General features: G+C 47.0%; 1 protein-coding gene and 1 long non-coding RNA gene across 3 annotated transcripts in view; one reads left to right on the top strand and one right to left on the bottom strand.

Annotated features, from left to right (window-relative positions):
* The window catches only part of PLXNA4 (plexin A4), a 425409-nt gene that overhangs the window by 266256 nt on the left and 136299 nt on the right, over nt 1-22854 (top strand). The window lies entirely within an intron of this gene.
* Nucleotides 1027-14944, bottom strand: LOC120877372. The gene is made up of 3 exons (XR_005724326.1): nt 14676-14944; nt 14495-14499; nt 1027-1036 (listed from the first exon to the last, which is right to left on the bottom strand). It is a non-coding gene; the product is annotated as an uncharacterized LOC120877372 (long non-coding RNA).

Below are 22854 nucleotides of genomic sequence, written 5' to 3'. Positions count from 1 at the left end.
ACAAATTCAGAAAATAGAAGGGAAACTCTATTTTCTAATGCTAGCCATTTCCCGGGTTTATTTTAGCCTCCTCTACCTGATTTTATACAGCCTGGCTTGGTAGACCTAATTAGATACTTCCTCAAGTGTTCAGGAAGTCAGTGCCTGTCACAACTCCTGCAGGGGATGTGGAAGAAGATAGACTTTTTTGTAGCTTGAGGTTCTGCAGGTGAGACCCCTGGAATCCATTTCCTGCTAAAGCTCCATCCCTTGTTGAAAATCTTGAGCCTGCCTCTTATCATTTGGGATATCTGTGGTTAGGTACAATCTAGAATTACATACTACAAAAAAATAAAAATAAAATAAAAATTTGGATTTTACCCCCATAAGCAATAGTGATTCATTGGAGTAATTTAAGCTAGGGTAAGACAGTGACATACTTGAAAGTCAAATAGATTATTCTGATGGCAACATATGAAGTGAAAGTTGCTCAGTTGTGTCTGACTCTTTGCGACCCCACATACAGTCAATGGAGTTTTCCAGGCCCGAATACTGGAGAGGGTGGCTGCTCCCTTCTCCAATGGCAACATGGTGAATGAATTAAAAAATTGGAAACCAAAAGTTAGTGAGACCAAGTAAGAATATGTTTGCTATTACTGTGCCAGGTACTTATTTAATTTAATCTTCATAACAGTACTACAAAGTAGTTATTTTTTTATTTTTGTTTTATAGATGAGAAATTGAGAGGTTTGTAGTTTACCTGAGGTCACCCAGCTGGTAATGGGTAAAGCTGTGATTATGATAGTTCCATCAGAATTATGGGGTGGGTTTAAGGCTATACAAAGGTATAGGTTTAAGGGATGTTTAGAAGGGTAAACAGCCTTAGTGATAACAGCATATAGGGGAGACTGAAAGAGATAAAGGATTTCAAGATGATTCTTGGGGTGTTTGGCCCACTGGGCTTCTCTGATAGTTCAGATGATAATCTGCCTGCAATGCAGGAGACCCGGGTTCGATCCCTAGGTTGGAAAGATCTAGAGAAGGGAATGCCTACCCACTCCAGTATTCTTGCCTGGAGAATTCCAAAGACAGAGGAGCCCAGTGGGCTACAATTCATCAGGTCACAAAGATTCAGACATAACTGAAGTACTCACACAACTCTCAGCAAACTATTCTCAGAACCTGGTTGTATGATGATGTCATGGACTCAGATAAGAAATAAGAAATTCAGTAGGGAAGCCCTTTCCAACCCTAAAGTTTTCCCTCTCTTTGTAACAAATGTCTTCCCCCTGTTCTCTGAATATTACCCTCTTCAAACATACAAGGAATTTTCTGTCCACAGTTTTTAATCTTCTATTTCTTCCTGTCATCTTGTTCCTGCACCTCCATCTTCAGTCAAACTCAAGGTCTGCGTTCTCTTTTAAACTACAGCCCTGTTTCTTTCCTTTGCCACCAAATACTCTGAGTCTGTGGTTTAGACTTTCTACTTTCATGTTTTATACTGCCAACTCTTTCCTCAACCCTTGCAATCTGGCTTTTTTGATGAGACTACTCTCTTAAAAAGGTAGCCTGTGACCGCCTCTTAACCAAATCCCATGGTCTCTGTTCAGTTCTTATCCTCTTTGACCTCTGCTTGATGGTTACATCCATCATTTGATGTCAGTGGCTGACCTTACCTTGGCTTCTTCATACATCGTAGAATTCTGATCATCATAAATCCAATATAGATTCTTTCACCATTTTAAAAGGAATTTCAAAAATATACTTCAATGCCAAATAGAAACTTCAACCTTCTGGGATCACTTTTCCATAGTTTTCCCAAACAAACCAACATACAGGTCATCACTGTGGGGACATTGTCAAATATATTTCATTTTTTCCCCAAGTGATCAAACTTCCTTTCCTCCTTGTGTGTTTATTTGATGTCTTTGGTAGTAGCATATAGTTTGTTGTGATAGTCTTGGCTTTAAGACATCAAAATGATTAACCAAGTTTATTATTAGGGGTAGAATAGGATAAGCCTCAAAATTTCAGAGATTTAATACATGACATTTTATTTCTTATTTATTCAGAGTTTACTATGGGCCCAGCAGTTCTCCACACAAGAAACTTTCCAAATGGGAACTTGGGGATAGAGGCTGATTCCATCTTGATTCTTCTATATCAGACATGGTCTATATCACTGCTGCTGCAGAGGAAAGAAAAGAGCTGGAAGGTGATGAACCTTAAATGCTCTAGCTTAGCTGTTATACATATCACTTCTACTCATACCCCATAGGCCAGGATTATTCAGGGCTCACATAACTGCAGGGGCCCATATGACTGCATGAAGTCTGGAAAACTCAGTGTTGGGGTGCCTGAAAAGGAAAGAAGAACCAGATGTGAATGACACCACCACTGCTAAGTCGCTTCTGTCGTGTCTGACTCTGTGCGATCCCATAGACTGCAGCCCACCAGGCTCCCCGGTCCCTGGGGTTTTCTAGGCAAGAGTACTGGAGTGGGTTGCCATTTCCTTCTCCAATTCATGAAAGTGAAAAGTGAAAGTGAAGTCGCTCAGTCGTGTCCGACCCTCAGCGACCCCATGGACTGCAGCCCTCCAGGCTCCTCCATCCATGGGATTTTCCAGGCAAGAGTACTGGAGTGGGTTGCCATTGCCTTCTCCGTGAATGACACTACTTATTCCTAATGGACTAAAAAGGTCCAAAGAATATTTCCCTATAATATTCCCTAAAACTTTATCCTCTAGCTATGGGATAAGTATTCTGTTAGCTTTACATTGGTCCTGGATGGTTGTGCAGCAACTCTACTCAGAGCCAGAAAAAGATATTCTTTCATATTGTGCAGGCACATCAAATGATGAAACTAGTGACTCTACATTTCAGCACCAGAACTTGAGGACAGCTCCCTCACATTGTAAATAATTCTGCCTGGACATCAGATTTCTTAGCCATACTGATTTCTGGAATTTTTAAATAGATAGACACATATGTATATGGTCAAACACTTCAGTTAAAATCCTCATTACTCCCATTCATGTATGGCACAAATTTGAGCAACTTATAAGCAAGAAGGAACAGACCATCAAAATGCCATCCTCTCTAAGTGTTTGGTTGACAAGTCCATCTGCATTTTAAGTGACAACGTTCACTTGTGAGGCTGTGCTACCTTTCACTTTAATGAAACTGCCAAGTAATTTTGGAACCATGGGGAAAAGTCTGGTCCTAGCCCCCAGGGGATATATTGAATAACTTGTTTCTTGCTGACCTCAATCGGTCTGTAATTTCCAGACGTTTCTGCTATCATCTGTGAATCTGTCCCTCTCTCCAGGCTCTTATTTGGAAACCATCCCTGTAGCACATATAACTTAAGGAGTCACAGGCACAGCAATTACTGATGACAGATATTCACATGTGGCAGTTCCCTCCATATGTGGTATGGAAATTAATGAACATTTATTTTATGGCAAAGTAATAACAAAACTGTAGGTAGAAATATGTCCTCATTTCTCTGTATATACATATCTCTTTACACGTAGTATTTTCTCTCTCCAAATAAACATTTAGGAAGATGAGTTCAGCTTTTAGAAAGCCTAAGGGTGAACAGAATGGATTTCTGAGCATGCTGGTGTTCTAGATTATTTCTGTCAACCCCTGAAGCACGTTTCTTTGTGATTCCCATTAGAGGTGGGGGCTCAGTCCTGACTTTGCATCATATACTAAGGACAGCTCCTGCTCGCTTCTGTAGCCCTCCCTATTTGCTTCATTCTTTCCTCTTCTCTCTAGTGATGGAAATATCAGACATCCCAGCAGTGTGTCCCCTGTTCATCCAAACCTGGCAGCATCTCCGTGAAAAGAAAAGGGCAACAAGATGAAATCACTCTCTCAGAAAAATAAATAAATAAAGCCACTAAAGGGACATGTTTTTAGAAGGGTGAAAGTTGCTCCCCTCCAGCCCCCAAAAAAGGCTTTTTTTGGCGGGGGGAGCAGAAAAAAAAGTGTCAGAACAACAATCACCAGGTAGCTTTTTGTTATTTCCACACTAGAGCTGCACCTGCCCCTTCTTACTGGCTTTTTCAGGAACACCTAACCCCTCATCAGAACCCTCCCCAGCTCCAAGGCAAAGTCAATGTGATGTTCCATTCTGCTCTTGGCATCAGGATCAGAATTCTTCAACTCCTGCCCATCTGTAATGTTTGCTCCTCATTTGACACATCTGGACACATTCCAAAAATTAAGAACATAAGCTAATAGAATAAGAACACCTTGTATTTATATAGCACTTTCCTTAGAGATACTACCAAGGTGAAAGTGAAAGTCGCTGTCATGTCTGATTCTTTGAGACCCCATGGACTATACAGTCCATGGAATTCTCCAGACCAGAATACTGGAGTGGGTAGCCATTCCCTTCTCCAGGGGATCTTCCCAACCCAGGGATCAAACCTAGGTCTCCCATATTGCAGGCGGATTCTTTACCAGCTGAGGGACTTTGCCAATTGCATCTCACCGAGACCCCCACCAGCTCTCAATGAAGGCTTTCTCCCTCTGCTATAAGCAGGGACAGACGAGACATCACTGGGAGTGACTCAGGAAAGGTGACACGACACTTCTCTGCCGCACATGCACCAGTCAGGCCAGTGATTGACACACACACGTGCCTTAGTTGACTGAGGAAGCAGCAGGTAACATCCAAGGGAAGAAGGCTGAGACCTACACTCCACTGAGTCTGGCAGCTCACCTCCTCCTGCAGGAACCCACTGCTTGAGATGCCCCAAAAGAGGACTGCTCCACAGGCACCTGCTCTGTGTGCAAATGAGGCAAAAGCACAGGGTGCTTAGCTACTTCTCTTAGCAGCCTGTGGATTGGTCCCCTCAACCCCCAAGTAAAAGAGTCCTGTGTGCCTCCCACTAGCCACGCTTGCTTTGCTTCAAGTAATTTTTCATAAATATTTCCTAATCAAGTCAGTGATCTACAGATATTTTAAAAGTCATCATGGGGACTTCCCTGGCAGACCTGAGGTTTAGACACTGTGCTTCCACTGCAGGGGGTGAGGGTTCAATTTCTGGGTGGAGAACTAAGATTCCCACATGCAGCATAGCCAAAAAAAAAAGAAGTCATCATGCACCTGATGAGGATAAAACAAAGAATTACAGAGAGTGGGCTGGGAGTGTACTGTCTTTGGGTTTGAGGGCAAAGGGGGAAATGGCCAGGTGGCGCTAGTGGTAGAGAACCCGCTTGCCAGTGCAGAAGACATGGAAGACCTGGGTTCGATCCCTGGGTTGAGAAGATCGCCTGGAGGAGGACATGGCAACCTGCTCCAATATTCTTGCCTGGAGAATCCCACGGACAGATGAGCCTGGTGGGCCACAGTCAATAGGTTGCAGACATGACTGAAGCAACTTAGCATGCATGCCCTATCCCACAATGCTGTAGAGATCCCCCTCTGACACTTTACAATGTGCTCGTGGCAAGCACAGAGGAGTGCTACCTACAAGGAGAGACCATCCCATATATTTCCCTGTGTTTTTCACATATATGTATATATAACCAAGAAGCCAGGGCAATCTTGACAGGTTAGGAGGTTCCGTGCCAGCCACATAGTATCTCAAGGCCCTACAAGCCATGGAGTGGCACTAGAGGCTGGCAAGTTCATAAATTACCCTCCCAGTCAATTGCATTTTTAATCAGGGTGTGTACCATGATCACTAATGGCACTTGCTTACGGGATGAAGCCCCAGTATTTATCTTGTTTTAATTATATTAGAAAGAAGTGATATTCAATTAACCGACTAATTATGCAAGCTAATCAATACTGGTCCTGGCAGGATTCTTCATTTGCCCAGCTCCCTGTGCCGGGTGGCAGTCTACACTTTAGAGTCAGATGGCATTAACTCTTGATGGCCAGGGTCATGCTACTAAGAAGTAGGCAGGAGATAAAAACTCATCTCTCAGACATGGGCAGAAACCCAGAGGGCTCTTTCCTTTGTCCAATTCAGTGAAGATTTGCAGCAGGTGTTATTGAATAGGGGTGTTATTAGCTCTATAATGTGTATTTTTCGAGTACGTATGCTAAGTCACATCAGTTGTGTCTGACTCTTTGCAAACCTATGGGCTATAGCGTGCCAGGCTCCTCTGTCCATGGGATTCTCCAGGCAAAAATACTGGAGTGGGTTGCCATGTCTTCCTTCAGGGGATCTTCCCAACTCAGGGATCAAACCCATATCTCCTTCGCTCCTGTATTGCAGGCAGATTCTTTACTGCTGAGCCACTGGCGAAGCCCTTCCGAGTACATAGAAGGAGCTATTTTTCTTACCTTGTGGCTCATAGATCTAAGATCCCTATATCCTGTAACAAGCCAGTGGCAGAGCTCTAAATATGAAGCAGACCCACTCATGGAACAGCACGAAGTATCTTGCTATGTTCCCTAGGGCTGCCAGGTGATTTCGAACTATACCAAGTCATCCTAATAGCAAGTAGACCAACCTGCAAAGCCTCCGCCAGGGACATTTTGAGATAAGTGTCCGGGGTTGTGAGCAGCTGGGACACACAGTGTGTCAGGAGCAGAGCTGTTCTCAGGGCAAAGCCTCGATGAGCCAGACATACCTCTTGCCCCATGCACACCTGTCCAGGGATACCTGCCTTTGAGACTGTGTGGTCCAAAGCTGGCTAGGAAGTAGTTGGTGACCCGAAAGGAAAGTGATCCCCTTGGGCTATGTTCATTATGTCTTCCTCCGGTTCCTCCTAAAGGCACACAGGGAACTCATGTAGCAACCCACTTTCCAAGGTAAACCAATCACTGATTTTTGAGCAGCGTTGCCCAGTCACCTGATTGCTTTTTCTGACTTGTAGGGCAAGAGTCAGTATAGAGTTTACCCCTGAATGCTCCCTAAGTTAAGTGGGGGTTATGCTGTTCACTGGACCCTACACCCTGTGATAGTTTCAGGAACCTTCACTCTTTACAGAGCTGAGGACCTCAACAGGAATCTCTGTAAATGTCTGCTTCAAGGTGAGGATGGCATTGGGAGAGGAAAAAAGTATCCAGAGAAGATGGGACACTGGTTTCTAGCATCCCCATCCCTTCAGCTCACAATTGGCTAACAGGCAGCGGGCTTCCCAGGTGGCGCTAGTGGTAAAGAACCTGCCCGCCAATACAGGAGACATAAGAGACACAGGTGCAATGCCTGGGTCGGGAAGATCCCCTGGTGAGGGGCATAGCAACCCCCTCCAGTATTCTTCCCTGGAAAATTCCATGGACAGAGGAGTCTGTCAGGCTAGTCCATGGAGCCGGACATGACTGAGTGACTTAGTATGCAGCATAGCCCCAATGCAAGTTTAATCCCTTTGCCAACCAGTTGCCCTAAAAGGGGAATTCACTCCAGTGACCACAGACTGCATCCAAGTAATGTCTTCAAATGCATCGAAGTTCCCAAGGCACCCTTGGAAGGCAAGTAGGAATCACTTGTTGCAGCCAGAAAGCTGTTGCTGATGCAAGACAGCACATTGTCCTTCGGAGGACCAACCCAAGCACTCCAATTCTTGAGCCTCTGTGGGCAGCTGACTCCCTGCTGCTCCAGGTGGGCTAAGAATTGAAACCTGATTCATTCTATGCAGCTGCCTGAACCCAAGTACAGGTTTTCAAAAGTTTCACGCAGAGACATATTAGAAGGAAAAGAATCTCAAGACTGCTATTCATTTCCAAACATTTGATGAGTTGCAATTCATTAAGAGTTTTGTAGGCTTACTAATTTAATAAGAGCAAGTAGTGACCTAATGTCAGACAACAATCAGTAATTTAAAGGGGACAAAAAAATAAGTAAAACAGTTATTACCTAACCCAATGTTTAATCAAAAGGCACCAGAAACTTTCAACTCCACAGTAATGTTTTTAAAGGTTGGAGATATCAAATGCACACAGTTTTGGATTCTATCTGGCAGGCTGGAAAAATGGACAGAGTTGTGATAATCGGCTGCGATGGAATTTGAAAGTCTAACCTCCCCACCATGTACACCCATGTGTGCACACACACAGACACAAACCCACAGACACACATGCATGTAGGGAGCACACTCTCCCTTGAATTGGGTTAAGTTTGGGTTCCAGCCCAGTGAATTTCGGGAAGCAGGGCTCCACCTTGGCGTTTGAGGTCTGCTGAGCCCCATGTTGATATTGATTCAAGTTGTTCTTGATTTTGAACCATTCAGGGCTTCCCTGGTAGCTCAGTTGGTAAAGAATCCACCTGCAATGCAAGAGACCCCTGTTCGATTCCTGGTGTCGGGAAGATCCGCTGGAGAAGGAATAGGCTACCCACTCCAGTATTCTTGGGCTTCCCTTGTGGCTCAGTTGGTAAAGAATCCGCCTGCAATGCAGGAGACCTGGGTTCGATTCCTGGGTTGGAAAGATCCCCTGGGGAAGGGAAAGGCTACCCACTCCAGTGTTCTGGCCTAGAAAATTCCATGGACAGTCCATGGGGTTGCAAAAAGTTGAACATGACTGAGCGACTTTCACTTTCACTTTGAACCATTCATCTTTCCTCTCTTTCTAATGACTTTTTTTCTTATTCTCACTTCATCCCTTTCCATGCTATAGGACCTCTATGTATCTCCATGTCTTCACTGTTAAGGGAGTAAGCATATGTTGTTCTATGGGTTCTCCAAGCTCTCTGGGTGCCCTGTCCAGGGTGGGGTCCTTTGACGGTTGCTCAGGACATTCATGCCCATGTGAATGGCCTGGCAGGGTCCTGGTGCACAGCACTTAAGGCTGTGTCCTGTTCTTCAAGGACTGTCCCATTCACAGCTCTGTCTTGCTGCAGGTATACAGGATGTTTACACTGAGAGTCAGAGATCCATGCTTACCTAGAGAGGACCATGTGGATCTCAACTACCTCCTCTCTTTGCCTCAAACAGAGAATGACCCCAATCCTGGCTTATTTCTCTTTGTCTGCTGTCCAGTCCTTTCTACATAGTACCCTGTATATGACCACCCAATTCTTAACTGTTCAATTCATGCTGACAGTTGACCATCCAAGAATGAATCATAGTTCCCAAAGCTTTCCTTTGACTTCAAAGATGCTTTCTTGCCTGATGTGACCAGTTGTAGCCCAGTACTTAACCTGGGATAGAAACCCAGCAAATGCTCAATAACTAATAAGCAAAATATCACTCTAAGTATATGAAATCACTCCATCTGTTTTGATTCAAATGCTCTCCATATATATGCCTGAGTTGGGCTTCCCGGGTGGTGCTAGTGGTAAAGAACCTGCCTGCCAATGCAGGAGATGTAAGAGATGTGGGTTTGATCCCTGGGCCAGGAAGATCTCTTGGAGGAGGGCATGGCAACCCACTCCAGTATTCTTGTCTGGAGAATCCTATCGACAGAGGAGCCTGGTGGGCTACAGTCTATGGGGTTACAAAGAGTTGGACATGATTGAAGCGATGTAGCAGATGAAGCAGCATGCCTGAATTAGGCGGGACTCAGTTCAGTTCAGTTCACTTCAGTCGCTCAGTCGTGTCCGACTCTTTGCGACCCCATGAATCGCAGCACGCCAGGCCTCCCTGTCCATCACCAACTCCTGGAGTTCACTCAGACTCACGTGCATCGAGTCAGTGATGCCATCCAGCCATCTCATCCTCTGTCATCCCCTTCTCCTCCTGCCCCCAATCCCTCCCAGCATCAGAGTCTTTTCCAATGAGTCAGCTCTTCGCATGAGGTGGCCAAAGTACTGGAGTTTCAGCTTCAGCATCATTCCCTCCAAAGAAATCCCAGGGCTGATCTCCTTCATAATGGACTGGTTGGATCTCCTTGCAGTCCAAGGGACTTTCAAGAGTCTTCTCCAACACCGCAGTTCAAAAGCATCAGTTCTTTGGTGCTCAGCTTTCTTCACAGTCCAACTCTCACATCCATACATAACCACTGGAAAAACCATAGCCTTGACTAGATGGACCTTTGTTGGCAAAGTATTGTCTCTGCTTTTGAATAGGCTATCTAGGTTGGTCATAACTTTTCTTCCAAGGAGTAAGCGTCTTTTAATTTCATGGCTGCAGTCACCATCTGCAGTGATTTTGGAGCCCACAAAAATAAAGTCTGACACTGTTTCCACTGTTTCCCCATCTATTTCCCATGAAGTGATGGGACCAGATGCCATGATCTTTGTTTTCTGAATGTTGAGCTTTAAGCCAGCTGACCCCTAAACATGATTCAGAATCAACACCTAAGGCTTCCCAAAGTCATGAACCTAGGAAATGTTGTAGCTGAGACCCAAACCCAAGTTTCTCCAGGGCTATTTCAACACTTTATCAAACTGTCCCCTGTTGCTGTCACTCGTTGCTTATTATATATTTGCCGTTATTTTAAGCATGTTAAAAAGTTTCTGTTGTATTTACTTCTGGGATCTAGCTGCTCTAGTGGCATCAAGAGGAAAAGACAGCCCAGGTATTTCTTATAGCCCTTGTTGCTAAGTCATTAATTCGTGCCTGACCGGTTGTAATTTCATGGACTGCAACATGCCAGGCTCCTCTGTCCTCCACTATCTCCCAGAGTTTGCTCAAATTCATGTCCATTGAGTCAGTGATGGTTTCTAACTATCTCATCCTCTGCCACCCCCTTCTCCTTTTGCCTTCAATCTTTCCCAGCATCAGGGTCTTTTCTAGTGAGTTGGCTCTTTGCATCCAATATTTTGCATCAAAGTGTTGGAGCTTCAGCTTTAGCATCTGTCCTTCCAATTAATATTTACAGTTGATTTCCTTTAGAATTGACTGGTTCGATCTCCTTGCAGCCCAAGAGACTCTCAAGAGTCTTCTCTTGCACTGCAATTCAAAAGCGGGCAGTTTTTCAGTGTTCAGCCTTCTTTATGGTCCAGCTTTCACATCTGTCCATGACTACTGGAAAAACCATAGCTTTGACTATATGGGAAAGCTATACAGCTTTGACTAGATCAGCAAAGTAATGTCTCTGCTTTTTAATACACTGTCTAGGTTTGTCATAGCTTTCCTTTCAAGGAGCAAGCATCTTTTAATTTCATGGCTGCAGTCCACCGGTGCCCATAAAGCAAGAGGCAGTGGCTCAGGGACATCAAGATTCCAGTACAGCCAGAGCATTGAGAGGTGTTAGAAATCCAAAACTCTTACAGACAGTAGAGCAGCAGAAGGGCTCCAAAAGCAAGCGTTGTCTGCTTTACAGATCCCTGATAACCAGCCCTAAGCCACAGCATATGTTGCCCTTTTGCAGAAGGAATGAGTGAGGTCCAAGTCAGGGAAGTTCAAGGACAAGGTCAGGTTTGGCCCAAGTTGTTCACGGCTATTACCCAAGCCCCACACTAGACAGTCACCCCACAATGATCTCTGGGCTCTGTGGCTGCATCTGCCCAATGATGGAAGCAATTTGAATGCCCAGTTGAAAGATATAGGGAGCGAACTCCAGGGAAGAAGGTTCTGATGGGATATAGATTCCTTAATAACAATTACCACAAGCACCAGGGTTTTCAATTTAATTAAGCCATTTCCTCAGCTTGGGGAATCTATGTCTGAGCTTAGTTGCTTTTTCTTCTTCTTTCTTTTCAGCTCTCTCTTTTATAATGTTCTTGTCTCCTCAGTCTTGCATCTTAGTGTAGCAGGATGTCTGAAATGATGATGAGTAGATGAAAAAAGAAAAATGATTTCTCTTCTTGTGCCTTAATGGAAGGTAGTGAAAGAATTGAATCAAGAAGTTAATAGTTACTATCATTTATGCTCCCTAGAAAGCTTGGTACAGGCGAACTCTAAATTATTTTTTGCTAATGGGGCAGTGGGAGCAAATGAAATGATATCACGGATCTGTTTAGTACTTGCCATCTCCCTAGTGCCTTTCCACACAATACCTCATTGAACCTGCCCGGCAATGCTGTGAAGTTGTCATCATTACCTTACGTAACAGATGAGAAAGGTTAAATGACTTCTCGAAAGTCACACAGCTGATATGTGCCTCAGTTAGTCTCCAATCCAATTCTAAATGTTAAATTCGATGCCTCTGCAATGACTCTATAAACAATTCTAAATTCTCATTTGGGGTGTCCCTTTTAATTTTCCCTCCGACAAAATCAATGCAGGCAAATGGCCAATTTGGTAGGTCTTGGGTGTTATCCCCTTTCCATCTTCAGGAAGAGATGCTGATGAGCAGTGAAATATTCCAAACCAGACCTACTGTGTGAAATACTCTCACAACAACCAAGGCAAGGACCAGAATCCCTATTTTACAAGGAAGGAACTCAGACTCAAGGATACTAAGCAACTTGCCTGAGGGCACAGATCTGGCCCCAGCCTGCTCACTGTGATGGATAGGGTGACTGCCAGCCTGGCCAGTGGAAAATGCTGGAGGTGCCCACTTCCTGGTAAACCTGTGCCAGGATGGCAGTGAATTTAAGTGACCAGGACAAATTTGCCCTGGTCAGTCCTGTGGTCCCATCATAAAAACCACTCATGTCTCTGCCCCACTGATGGTGGGTCAACCACACGAGTGCTCTTCCTCGCAGGACACCAGTCTCCCATCTCTACTGTCTAGGTGATTAGCCAAGAGGACACAAAAGCCCAGATATCCCAGGGGAGAAGTTTGGCCTCCCCCTCCTGTCTGGACATGCCGTTTTCACCAATGCCCTTGTTCAGGCTGTGTGAACAGAAGTCTAGGGGACCCAGGCTTGACTGAGGGCTGACAATGAGCTGCTCTCCAAGAAGGAAGTGACAGAAGAAGGAAGGATGTGGTTCCAAAAGTCAGCTGTTGTTGCTTGTTGACTGCCCCCCCTACTCCGTCTAAGCCTAGGGTTGCAGTGTCACACAGAGGGGGTGGACTTGAACCCTTGACCTTAGCTGGGGGTCACAGATGACAAGCAATCTTTAGGGTTCAGTAGCCCCTGGATGTTTTGACGCCCCCCTTTATACCCAGTAACTTTTACCCTCTTCTTCAGGTGTGTCATAGAGCTCACATAGGATAGGGGCTCCCCCTTGCCCCCAAATGGCCATCTAAAGCAGATGGTCCTTCTGTCCTTAAAGCACATAAATGATAACCCTCACAGCAATAATAATCGATCAGTTCATTAATTTAGAAGACTCACAGCCCCGGGAAGCTGAAATATAGACAACGCTGTGCTGTCTCCGTCTATCTATGCCACTGCCTCATTCAGACCCCTGGAAAAGGAGCCACCTCAAAGGACAGCCCCACCACCCCGCCGCAATGCATTTCCCCCACCACTAGGAAGGGGGAGAAAGCCCATCAGGGTCTCCTGTCAAGGGGTCGGCTGGAAATCAAGTTACAACCGGCATCATGTGTTTTAGAGCATCTCGGCTCCCATCCACCGGCCCAGGGCATCATTAATAATCCACAGCCTAATGACGGAGATGAATATGGGAGCAGGAGCGGGGGGCAGCCCGGTGCAGTGAGGCGGAGGGAGAGAGTGACTTATTAGCCCTGCTCCAGGTGTAACCTTCTCCCACAACCAAGCCGGGGCCACGGTGATTTATTGGTACAGTAAACAGATTTTTATAATTAAAATTGATTTTTGGTTTTAGCCTGGTTTGAAAGGACTTGGTCAAGTTCAAGAGGGGAACGAGGGGCAATCTAGGGAAAGGAAGGGAAATGTACTTTCAGTTGCCCGTATGTCTTAGGTTGTTAGAAGAGGAAGGAACCTCGCCTTTTATAGTCGGGGAAACTACAGCCTGGGAGGTTGAAATATTTGGCCAGTCTCAGACGTGAGAGTGAACTGAGATTCGACCTGGGTCTCCCTGATCCCTGAGACACACGCATTTCCCTGGGCCTGTTTGTGCATGCGCTCGCAGAGCCATGGTATCCTGGGGTGTGGGTGTTCATGGCACAAGGATGCATAACCGAGAGTATTTGTCATAGACTCCGGGACACCTGGCCATGCCTCGTGCTCGGGCTGGGACCACTGCGACCCAGAGGATGTTTTCAGAGGTAGTGACTGGGACTGTTTTCTCTAGGGGTCAGCTGGCAAGCTTTCTCTTGCCAGCCAGCAGCTGCCTGGGTCCTCGCGGCCTGTGCCCTTTCGATCCACATCTCACAGTTCAGCCCCCTGAGGCTGTTTATTGAAAGGGCTGAGGGCTCTGCAGGAGATGGTGGAGACACTGGGCTGCCACGTGTCCAGCCCGTGTAATTCACCAGCAGGGAATGTTCATTACTGGGAGTGGCGGAAGCTGATGTCTAGGTGGAGCGTGTGTCCTTAGGAGCACACGAAGCAGCACATCTGGAAGACTTGGCTAGCCTCCTGTGTGCACTGCTCTCGACCACCCGCTCCGGCGAAGCCCATGGGAGGGAGGAGGTGAGTCCACGTCCACTGTCAGGCTCCGCTTAGGAAGCGTCTTCTGTTCCGGCCCGTCACAGGGCATCACAGCCACATCACCCCTTCCCTGGCTCTTTGTACCTCAGCCGGTGGCACTTCCGGATGGCTCTGGTCATAGCATTTCTCCTTCTGCCCCCCTCCCCGTATCCCCTTGGGCATGTCATATTCAGCTGTGTAAGAGCAGGGGAGAATAGGAACACATTCTTTTTAAAATGACAGAGGGACAATATGTTGCCTCTTTTCCTAGCATAGTATTTTTTTTTTAAATAGACTTTAATTTTTAGAGCCATTATAGGTTCACAATAAAATTAAGCAGAAAGTACACAGAGTCCCCATTCGCCCCCTGCTCTCCTCTCCCTGCCTAGGGCCTCCTGATGACCAACATCCCCCAGCAGAGTGGTGCATTCGTTACGATCAATGAACCTACATTAACACATCATTATCACTCAAAGTCCAGAGTTTACATTAGGGTTCACTCTTGTACATTCTGTGGGTCCTGACAAATGTAGAATGACATGTGACCACCATGATCGGACCCTACAGAATACTTACACTGCCCTAAAAATCCCCAGGGCCCCAGCTATTCATCCTTCCCTCCCCACTGGCTCTTGGCCACTACTGATCTTTTTAGTGTCTCTGTCGTTTTGCCTTTTCGGGAAGCTATACAGTTGGAATCACACAGTATGTAGATTTTCAGGCTGGCTTCTTTCACTTCACAGATTACACTTAAGCTTCTTTCGTGTCTTTTCATGGCTTGATAAGTTGCTTCTTTTTTAGCACTGGATAATATTCTGTTGTCTGGATATACCACAGCTTATTTATCCATTCACTTACTAAAGGACATCTTGGTTGCTTCCAAGTGTTGGCAGTTATGAATAAAGCTGCTACAGACATCCATGCACAGGTCTGGGTTTTCATCTCCCTCTGGACCACCATCCACTGTAGGGAGAAGACCCAAGACTCAGGTGCAAAGACTTCAAGGAGTCCAGATTGGCAGAAGGATCTTGGAGAACTCACCTCATTCCACATGTGTCTAGCCCATACCCTGCACACAGAAGGGTCTTGATATCTGTCTGCTAGTGACAAAGAGGAGAGGCCTCTTTAAAAGGCTGAGGAACCAAGAAACATAAGGAATGCTCCCAGTCCTTTGTTTTTGTAATTATGAGTAGATTATCACAGTACACGAGCAACAAATTAGGGTCCCAGTAGAGATAAGCTGCGTTTAATGCTGCGTCAAACTCTTTCATAAGTCACGTCTGATTACATTTAATGATGTGAACAACTCTTATCACTTATCCTTTGAATGGGATATAACTAGTAAACATATTGAATAACTAGCTGTGCAGGGTGCTTGCGTCCAACAGAAGACAGGATTAGGTGGCCTGAAGGTCTCACCCAGTGCTGGGATTCCTGGCTCCTTGTGTTAGGTTTCAGCCACCGAGCCTTGCATTTATATAGTTACCTTTCTCTCCTCCCTGTGGATTTTCTTGGAGCTGTGTTCTGGGTGGGGGTGGGTAGTTGTTCCAAGCATCCCAACAGGTCAAAGCTTTAGCTCATGTAGTCATGCATGTGAGAGTCCTTGGAGGACTGGTCACAGGAGACAGGGAGGAGCAGATGGGAGAAAAAGTGGGTTCCAAAGGTGGAGGCTGTGGTCAGGCAGGGTCCCCCCATTCCTGGGGTCTTTGAGAACACAGGGCTCTCACTCCTGCCCCTACTCTGCTCCCGGGACCAAGCCTTCAGCAGCCGCCTCCAGGGAGAGCTCATTTATATGGCAAGATGAGTGAGTGATTCTGCCTAGCAGTTTCCAAGACATTGAAAAGGAGAAAGAGAGACAATCACATTGGGTGGGGGTGGGGCTGATGTCAAGGTGGGAGGAGCCAGCCGGGGTGGGGGTAGCTGATTGTTTCCTCCTGTGGCATTACTGGTGCCAATCTTCGTTCTGCTCCCAGCCTTCCTTTTTTGAACGTGGTGCTCTCCTTTGCAATGCTTTCATGTTCCCTCTACTCCTTGAAGGAGCCATGGACAGAGAGTCACCAAGGTGGGAGACCCTCTAGGCTTTGCTGAGCCTAAGTGAACAGGACATGGGGGCCAGGGCTCTTGCAGAGATTGCAGGGGACCCCCGTGAGGGAGCTTTCTCATCAACTTTTCTGCCTCCAGCGCCCTCCTCTTCAACTGCAAAAAGGTGGATTGTTAAAGCATGTGCTGGCAAGGATGCCTGTGGGTATCTGGTTTTTGCCGCACCTGCCCTGTGTTGAAGAAGCTGAGTTGACAGGACCAGCTGAGCAGCACAGAAGACCAGGATGGACCCTCCCAGACCGCACCATCTATAGAGAACCTGCAGGATCAGACTTATTCCCCAGCACAGCTGGGGAAGATCGCTCAGAGCTCAGCCTAGGAAAACCAGCCCAGTGTTCCTTTGGATCTCTAGGACCACAACTGAGCAACTGAGAGCGACTCCAGGTGAGAATAGGCTGCTCGCCTGATCCTGCCATGCTGCCAGCGGAGTGGAGTTCAGCTTATCTGGATGTATTGGCCAGTCTGCAGGTTCAGGCTGCTCCATGCCCCCCAGACCACACCCCTGGGCCCCCAGACAGGACGTGGATTTACGACTGAGCCTTTGGGGAGCAGCTGCCCCAGGACATGAGCCAGTTCTGAAGTCTGCAGTCCCCAGAGGCAGTGAAACAATTCCATAATTGGTAAAGTCTCCCGACGTCAGGCACACCATACGCTCCCGCTTCTGCCAGGGTGACACCGTGGCACACTGAGCTATGGTCTCGTATCCCGCCCAGCCTGAGATGAGAGAAGCCTTATTTGGAGATGTGAGTCTTTTCTGTTGACACAGATCTTGCCATGGAAGCAAGGCGGCCAGAGAGCAATTCTCAGAGATATTTAAATAAGACCTTCCAACCTGATTCTGCCTTCACCCATTTCCACGATGGCTCGGGCAGTTGATGCTGCTCCTCATGAGGGAGCTATGGCCACTTCGCACCTGCAAGAGAGGGAATTCCAGTGGAGAAGGGAGGCTGACCAGTCCTGGAGGTCATGGACTCTGAAAAGCCCAGCTCTGCCACTCCCTGGCTATGCGACCTTGAACAAGTCACTTAACCTCCTCCAACCTCAGCTGTAAAGCAGAGGCTGTCATTGCTGACCTGGCTGTCTCGCCAGGATGCAATGGGACTGCTTTATAAATTGCAAAGCCAAGCGCGAGGGTCTAGTGTTATGTGGTGCCCAGTCTGCCTGTCTCTGTGCCCTGGGAGCCTTTGATCTTCTGCGTCTCTTAGACTCCAGGGCAGAAATCCATCATCCTTAGTTCCCAGCTCCCCTTCTTCCATGGCCAAAGCCAAGTGTCCCAAACCCTGCCCATCATCCGGGTCATTGGTGAGGGATAAGGGAAGGAATATAATGCTTTGAGAAAAATACAGATGCTCGGCTTCTGGAAATTCTGATTTTCCTGGTCTGAGCTTGGTCCAGGCGTGATTGGAATGTACATCTCAGTTTGAGTCACTTGGCCTAGACCCCACCTCCCCGCCTGCCCTTCCTCCCAAGCTTCTCTTGTTGAGGCAAAGCTTTATGGAGGATGTCCACCCTCAGCAAATGGTGCCATAGGGAGCTTGCCAAGGAAGTCTTAGAACCAAAAGCAGCTCCCTACACCCCCCAGACCCCCATGCAGGTCAGGCTACATTCACAGCAGCATCCCAAGCAAGCTTAATGGAGGAGAAAAGCTTTTTGTAAATGGGGATTCCGCTCGCAGCATGCTACCTGCCCTAAATGGTCACATTTTGTTTCCTGGCTGCTGCATCAGTCCTGCGGTCTTGCGGGTTCGTTTGCAAACTCAGCAAACGCCCTGTGTCTAATCGTGTCTGGAGGCCTCATCCTCATGTCCCTGTCACAGCAGCATCTGCTGGACGCTGTGCCAACACCACCACGCTGGGCTTCACTGCCCAACCAGGGCCTGCCAGACATGCCCTGCCAACCACCAGACCCGCATGCCAGCACACAGCATGGCTACTTTGCTTGGCCAAGAGCCAGCTCGGTGTCCTGTCCCAGCCCCACAGCCAAGTTTTGAGTCCACCTTTGTGCAGAGGTCAGGGGAGAAACTGAATGCACGGACGCTGCAGAGAACCCTGACCTCGTTTCCTGTAAGAGTTAGAAGGTCTGCCTAGCTTCATCTCACTTTTCCTGGGTGCTGTGCGCAATACAGTTGATTCATTAGGATGTTTTTCCTCCTCTTCCTGCCATCTGCTCTTCAAAGGCAGAGGAAAGGCTATCAGAAAAGCAAGAGAGAGGAAAGGAGGAGTCAGGGGCCTGGCTGGAAAGTTCTAAGCTGGCTGTAGAACCAAACCCCAGAACCACAGGACTTCCTCAGTGAAGTTGGAGGCATCAGGAATAAGACAGATCCTGAAGTCCCAGCACAACATCTCTCAAGTTCAATCTCCTTCCCCACACAGCTTATAAAGTAACCAAGGGCAGAAATGTTCCACTGTTAGAAAGGCACATCTGGAAACCTTCCAAGCTGAACTTTATGTTTAGGAGAACGTTGTCTGTTTCAGAGGGAGAAGCAAACCCTAAAGGTGGGCTGGCCATGCTTGTCATCACTATCCCGATAGCGGCCACTTATTTGGTATGGACGCTCCAGGACCTGTGTGGAGTGTTCTACATGTATTGCATTATTTAATCGGCATAAGCTTTGCAAAACTGGAAAATGTGAAGTGCCAAGCTATTGAGTGGCAGAGCTAGAGTCAGAGTGGCAATTCCTCAGGTGCAAAGCCCAGGTCCTAACGGCTGCACCACTGGCTCCCCGGGTAACCCCCTGCCCCGAGGGGCTCTCCACTCCTAGACTCCTCCCACAAGGTGCTCCACCTACTGAGCTCATCTGTTGTTGGCAGTGGCATTTGGATGTTGAGGGCCATTGGTTCCTGTAACAGAGCCCTGGGTGGACAGGAACAGAGTGGCTGAGGCTCCGGGCCATCCCCCAGCCATGTGTCCTCTGAGAATGGGCACCTGCAGGCCAGAATCAGACACCTCCTCCTCCCACCCCCATCCCGGGACAGCAATTATATCTGACCTCGCTGAGTCCCCATCTAAATATAGCCCTGACCAGACGCTTCTCATTTCAGAAGCAGAGATCTACTCCAAGTCTTAGTCTGATGTACATCAGAGTCCCCAGCTGCATGCAATGAATGAGCTACCCACCCCACCCCAACCCTACCCACCCCTGCACAATGAACCTCCTAATGGAAACCAGCTGACCCACAGCTATAGTCCAATGGGGTCAGCTCCTGGCAGATGCCAGTGAGAGGCCCTGCCTTACCTCCCCGGCTCTGCTGCCTCGAATACGTGAAGCTTGTGAGGATGATGTTGCTAAGTGCTTACTGCGTGCTGGGATCTAACTGTCATCTAACAGCAGAACATATTGTTTATTTCCACTATGCACGAGGAAACTGAGGCTCAGAGACATAAAGTAACTGTTCCCAGGTCACTCATTTGACAGGTGGCTGAGCCAGGATTTGAACCTAAATCAGGGTCCGAAAGCCTGTGCTTTCCCATCCTATCAGGCTGGACTTGGTACAGCTACCACTCCTGAGCATTGATGCCCCTTACTCACCCCACAATTGTTTATATTAATAATAGATAGAAATGGTAATAATAAACACTGGTGCTTTTGCAGTTGATGAGCACAAGCTGCAGTCGTTTTCCTTCTGGTAATAAGGCAAAGTAGGTTCCCTGGTGGCTCAGTGGTAAAGAATCCACCTGCCAATGCAGGTAATGTGGGTTCAGTCCCTGGGTCGGGAAGATCCCATGGAGAAGGAAATGGCAACCCACTCCAGTATTCTTGTCTGAGAAATCCCATGGACAGAGGAGCCTGGCGGGCTACCATCCATGGGGTCACAAAAGAGTCAGACATGACTTAGCGACTAAACAACAACAGTAATGCAACGTATATTTCAGGTTGATGCCATCTAACTGTTTCAAGCCTGGCGTGGAGAATTTTGGGCATTATTTTACTAGCATGTGAGATGAGTGCAATCATGTGGTAGTTTGAGCATTCTTTGGCATTGCCTTTTTTTGGGATTGGAATGAAAACTGACCTTTTGCAGTCCTGTGGCCACTGCTGAGTTTTCCAAATTTGCTGGCATATTGAGTGCAGCACTTTCACAGCATCATCTTTCAGGATTTGAAATAGCTCTACTGGAATTCCATCACCTCCACTAGCTTTGTTCGTAGTGATGCTTTCTAAGGCCCACTTGACTTCACATTCCAAGATGTTTGGCTCTAGATGAGTGATCACACCATCGTGATTATCTGGGTCGTGAAGATCTTTTTTGTACAGTTCTTCTGTGTATTCTTGCCACTGCTTCTTAATATCTTCTGCTTCTGTTAGGTCCATACCATTTCTGTCCTTTATCGAGCCCATCTTTGCATGAAATGTTCCCTTGGTATCTCTAAGTTTCTTGAAAAGATCTCTAGTCTTTCCCATTCTGTTGTTTTCCTCTATTTCTTTGCATTGATCGCTGAAGAAGGCTTTCTCACCTCTTCTTGCTATTCTTTGGAACTCTGCATTCAGATGCTTATATCTTTCCTTTTCTCCTTTGCCTTTCGCCTCTCTTCTTTTCACAGCCATTTGTAAGGCCTCCCCAGACAGCCATTTTGCTTTTTTGCATTTCTTTTCCATGGGGATGGTCTTGATCCCTGTCTCCTGTACAATGTCATGAGCCTCCATCCATAGTTCATCAGGCACTCTATCTATCAGATCTAGGCCCTTAAATCTATTTCTCACTTCCACTGTATAATCATAAGGGATTTGATTTAGGTCATACCTGAATGGTCTAGCGGTTTTCCCTACTTTCTTCAATTTAAGTCTGAATTTGTTAATAAGGAGTTCATGATCTGAGCCACAGTCAGCTCCTGGTCTTATTTTTGTTGACTGTATAGAGCTTCTCCATCTTTGGCTGCAAAGAATATATTCAATCTGATTTCGGTGTTGACCATCTGGTGATGTCCATGTGTAGAGTCTTCTCTTGTGTTGTTGGAAGAGGGTGTTTGCTATGACCAGTGCATTTTCTTGGCAAAACTCTATTAGTCTTTGCCCTGCTTCATTCCACATTCCAAGGCCAAATTTGCCTGTTACTCCAGGTGTTTCTAGACTTCCTACTTTTGCATTCCAGTCCCCTATAATGAAAAGGACATCTTTTTTCGGTGTTAGTTCTAAAAGGTCTTGTAGGTCTTCATAGAACCATTCAACTTCAGCTTCTTCAGCATTACTGGTTGGGGCAATAGACTTGGATTGCTGTGATATTGAATGGTTTGCCTTGGAAATGAACAGAGATCATTCTGTCGTTTTCGAGATTGCATCCAAGTACTGCATTTCGGACTCTTTTGTTGACCATGATGGCTACTCCATTTCTTCTGAGGGATTCCTGCCCACAGTAGTAGATATAATGGTCATCTGAGTTAAATTCACCCATTCCAGTCCATTTTAGTTCGCTGATTCCTAGAATGTCGACGTTCACTCTTGCCATCTATTGTTTGACCACTTCCAATTTGCCTTGATTCATGGACCTGACATTCCAGATTCCTATGCAATATTGCTCTTTACAGCATCAGACCTTGCTTCTATCACCAGTTGCGTCCACAACTGGGTATTGTTTTTGCTTTGGCTCCATCCCTTCATTCTTTCTGAAGTTATTTCTCCACTGATCTCCAGTACCGTGTTGGGCACCTAATGACCTGGGGAGTTCCTCTTTCAGTATCCTATCATTTTGCCTTTTCATACTGTTCATGGGGTTCTCAAGGCAAGAATACTGAAGTGGTTTGCCATTCCCTTCTCCAGTGGACCACATTCTGTCAGGCTTCTCCACCATGACCGACCTGTCTTGGGTTGCACCGCGGGCATGGCTTGGTTTCATTGAGTTAGACAAGGCTGTGGTCCTAGTGTGATTAGATTGACTAGTTTTCTGTGAGTATGGTTTCAGTGTGTCTGCCCTCTGATGCCCTCTTGTAACACCTACCATCTTACTTGGGTTTCTCTTACCTTGGGCGTGGGGTATCTTTTCACGGCTGCTCCAGCAAAGCGCAGCCACTGCTCCTTACCTTGGATGAGGGGTATCTCCTCACCGCCGCCCTTCCTGACCTTCAACATGGGATAGCTCCTCTAGGCCCTCCTGCGCCCGCGCAGCCGCTGCTCCTTGGACGTGGGGCTACTCCTAGCCGCCACCCCTGGCCTCGGGCGCAGGGTGGCTCCTCTCAGCCGTTCCTGCGCTGTCGCAGCTTGGCACTCGCTGCCGCTGCCCCTGAGCTCAGACGTGGGGTAACTCCTCTTGGCCGCTGTTCTTCAGGCATGGGGCCCTCCCGGCTTCTGCCCCTGACCTCGGACATGGGGTAGCTCCTCTCAGCCGCACTTAGTGCGCTGGTTTCAGCGCAGGCTTCAGCAATATGTGAACCGTGAACTTCCTGATGTTCAAGCTGGTTTTAGAAAAGGCAGAGGAACCAGAGATCAAATTGCCAACATCTACTGGATCATGGAAAAAGCAAGAGAGTTCCAGAAAAACATCTATTTC

The sequence above is a fragment of the Oryx dammah genome, unplaced genomic scaffold (genome assembly GCF_014754425.2).
Source record: "Oryx dammah isolate SB20612 unplaced genomic scaffold, SCBI_Odam_1.1 HiC_scaffold_18, whole genome shotgun sequence".
In the NCBI taxonomy this organism is placed as follows: Eukaryota; Metazoa; Chordata; class Mammalia; order Artiodactyla; family Bovidae; genus Oryx; species Oryx dammah.
Note: the sequence above shows the minus strand (reverse complement) of the source record. Positions and strands in the feature narration are given on the sequence as shown.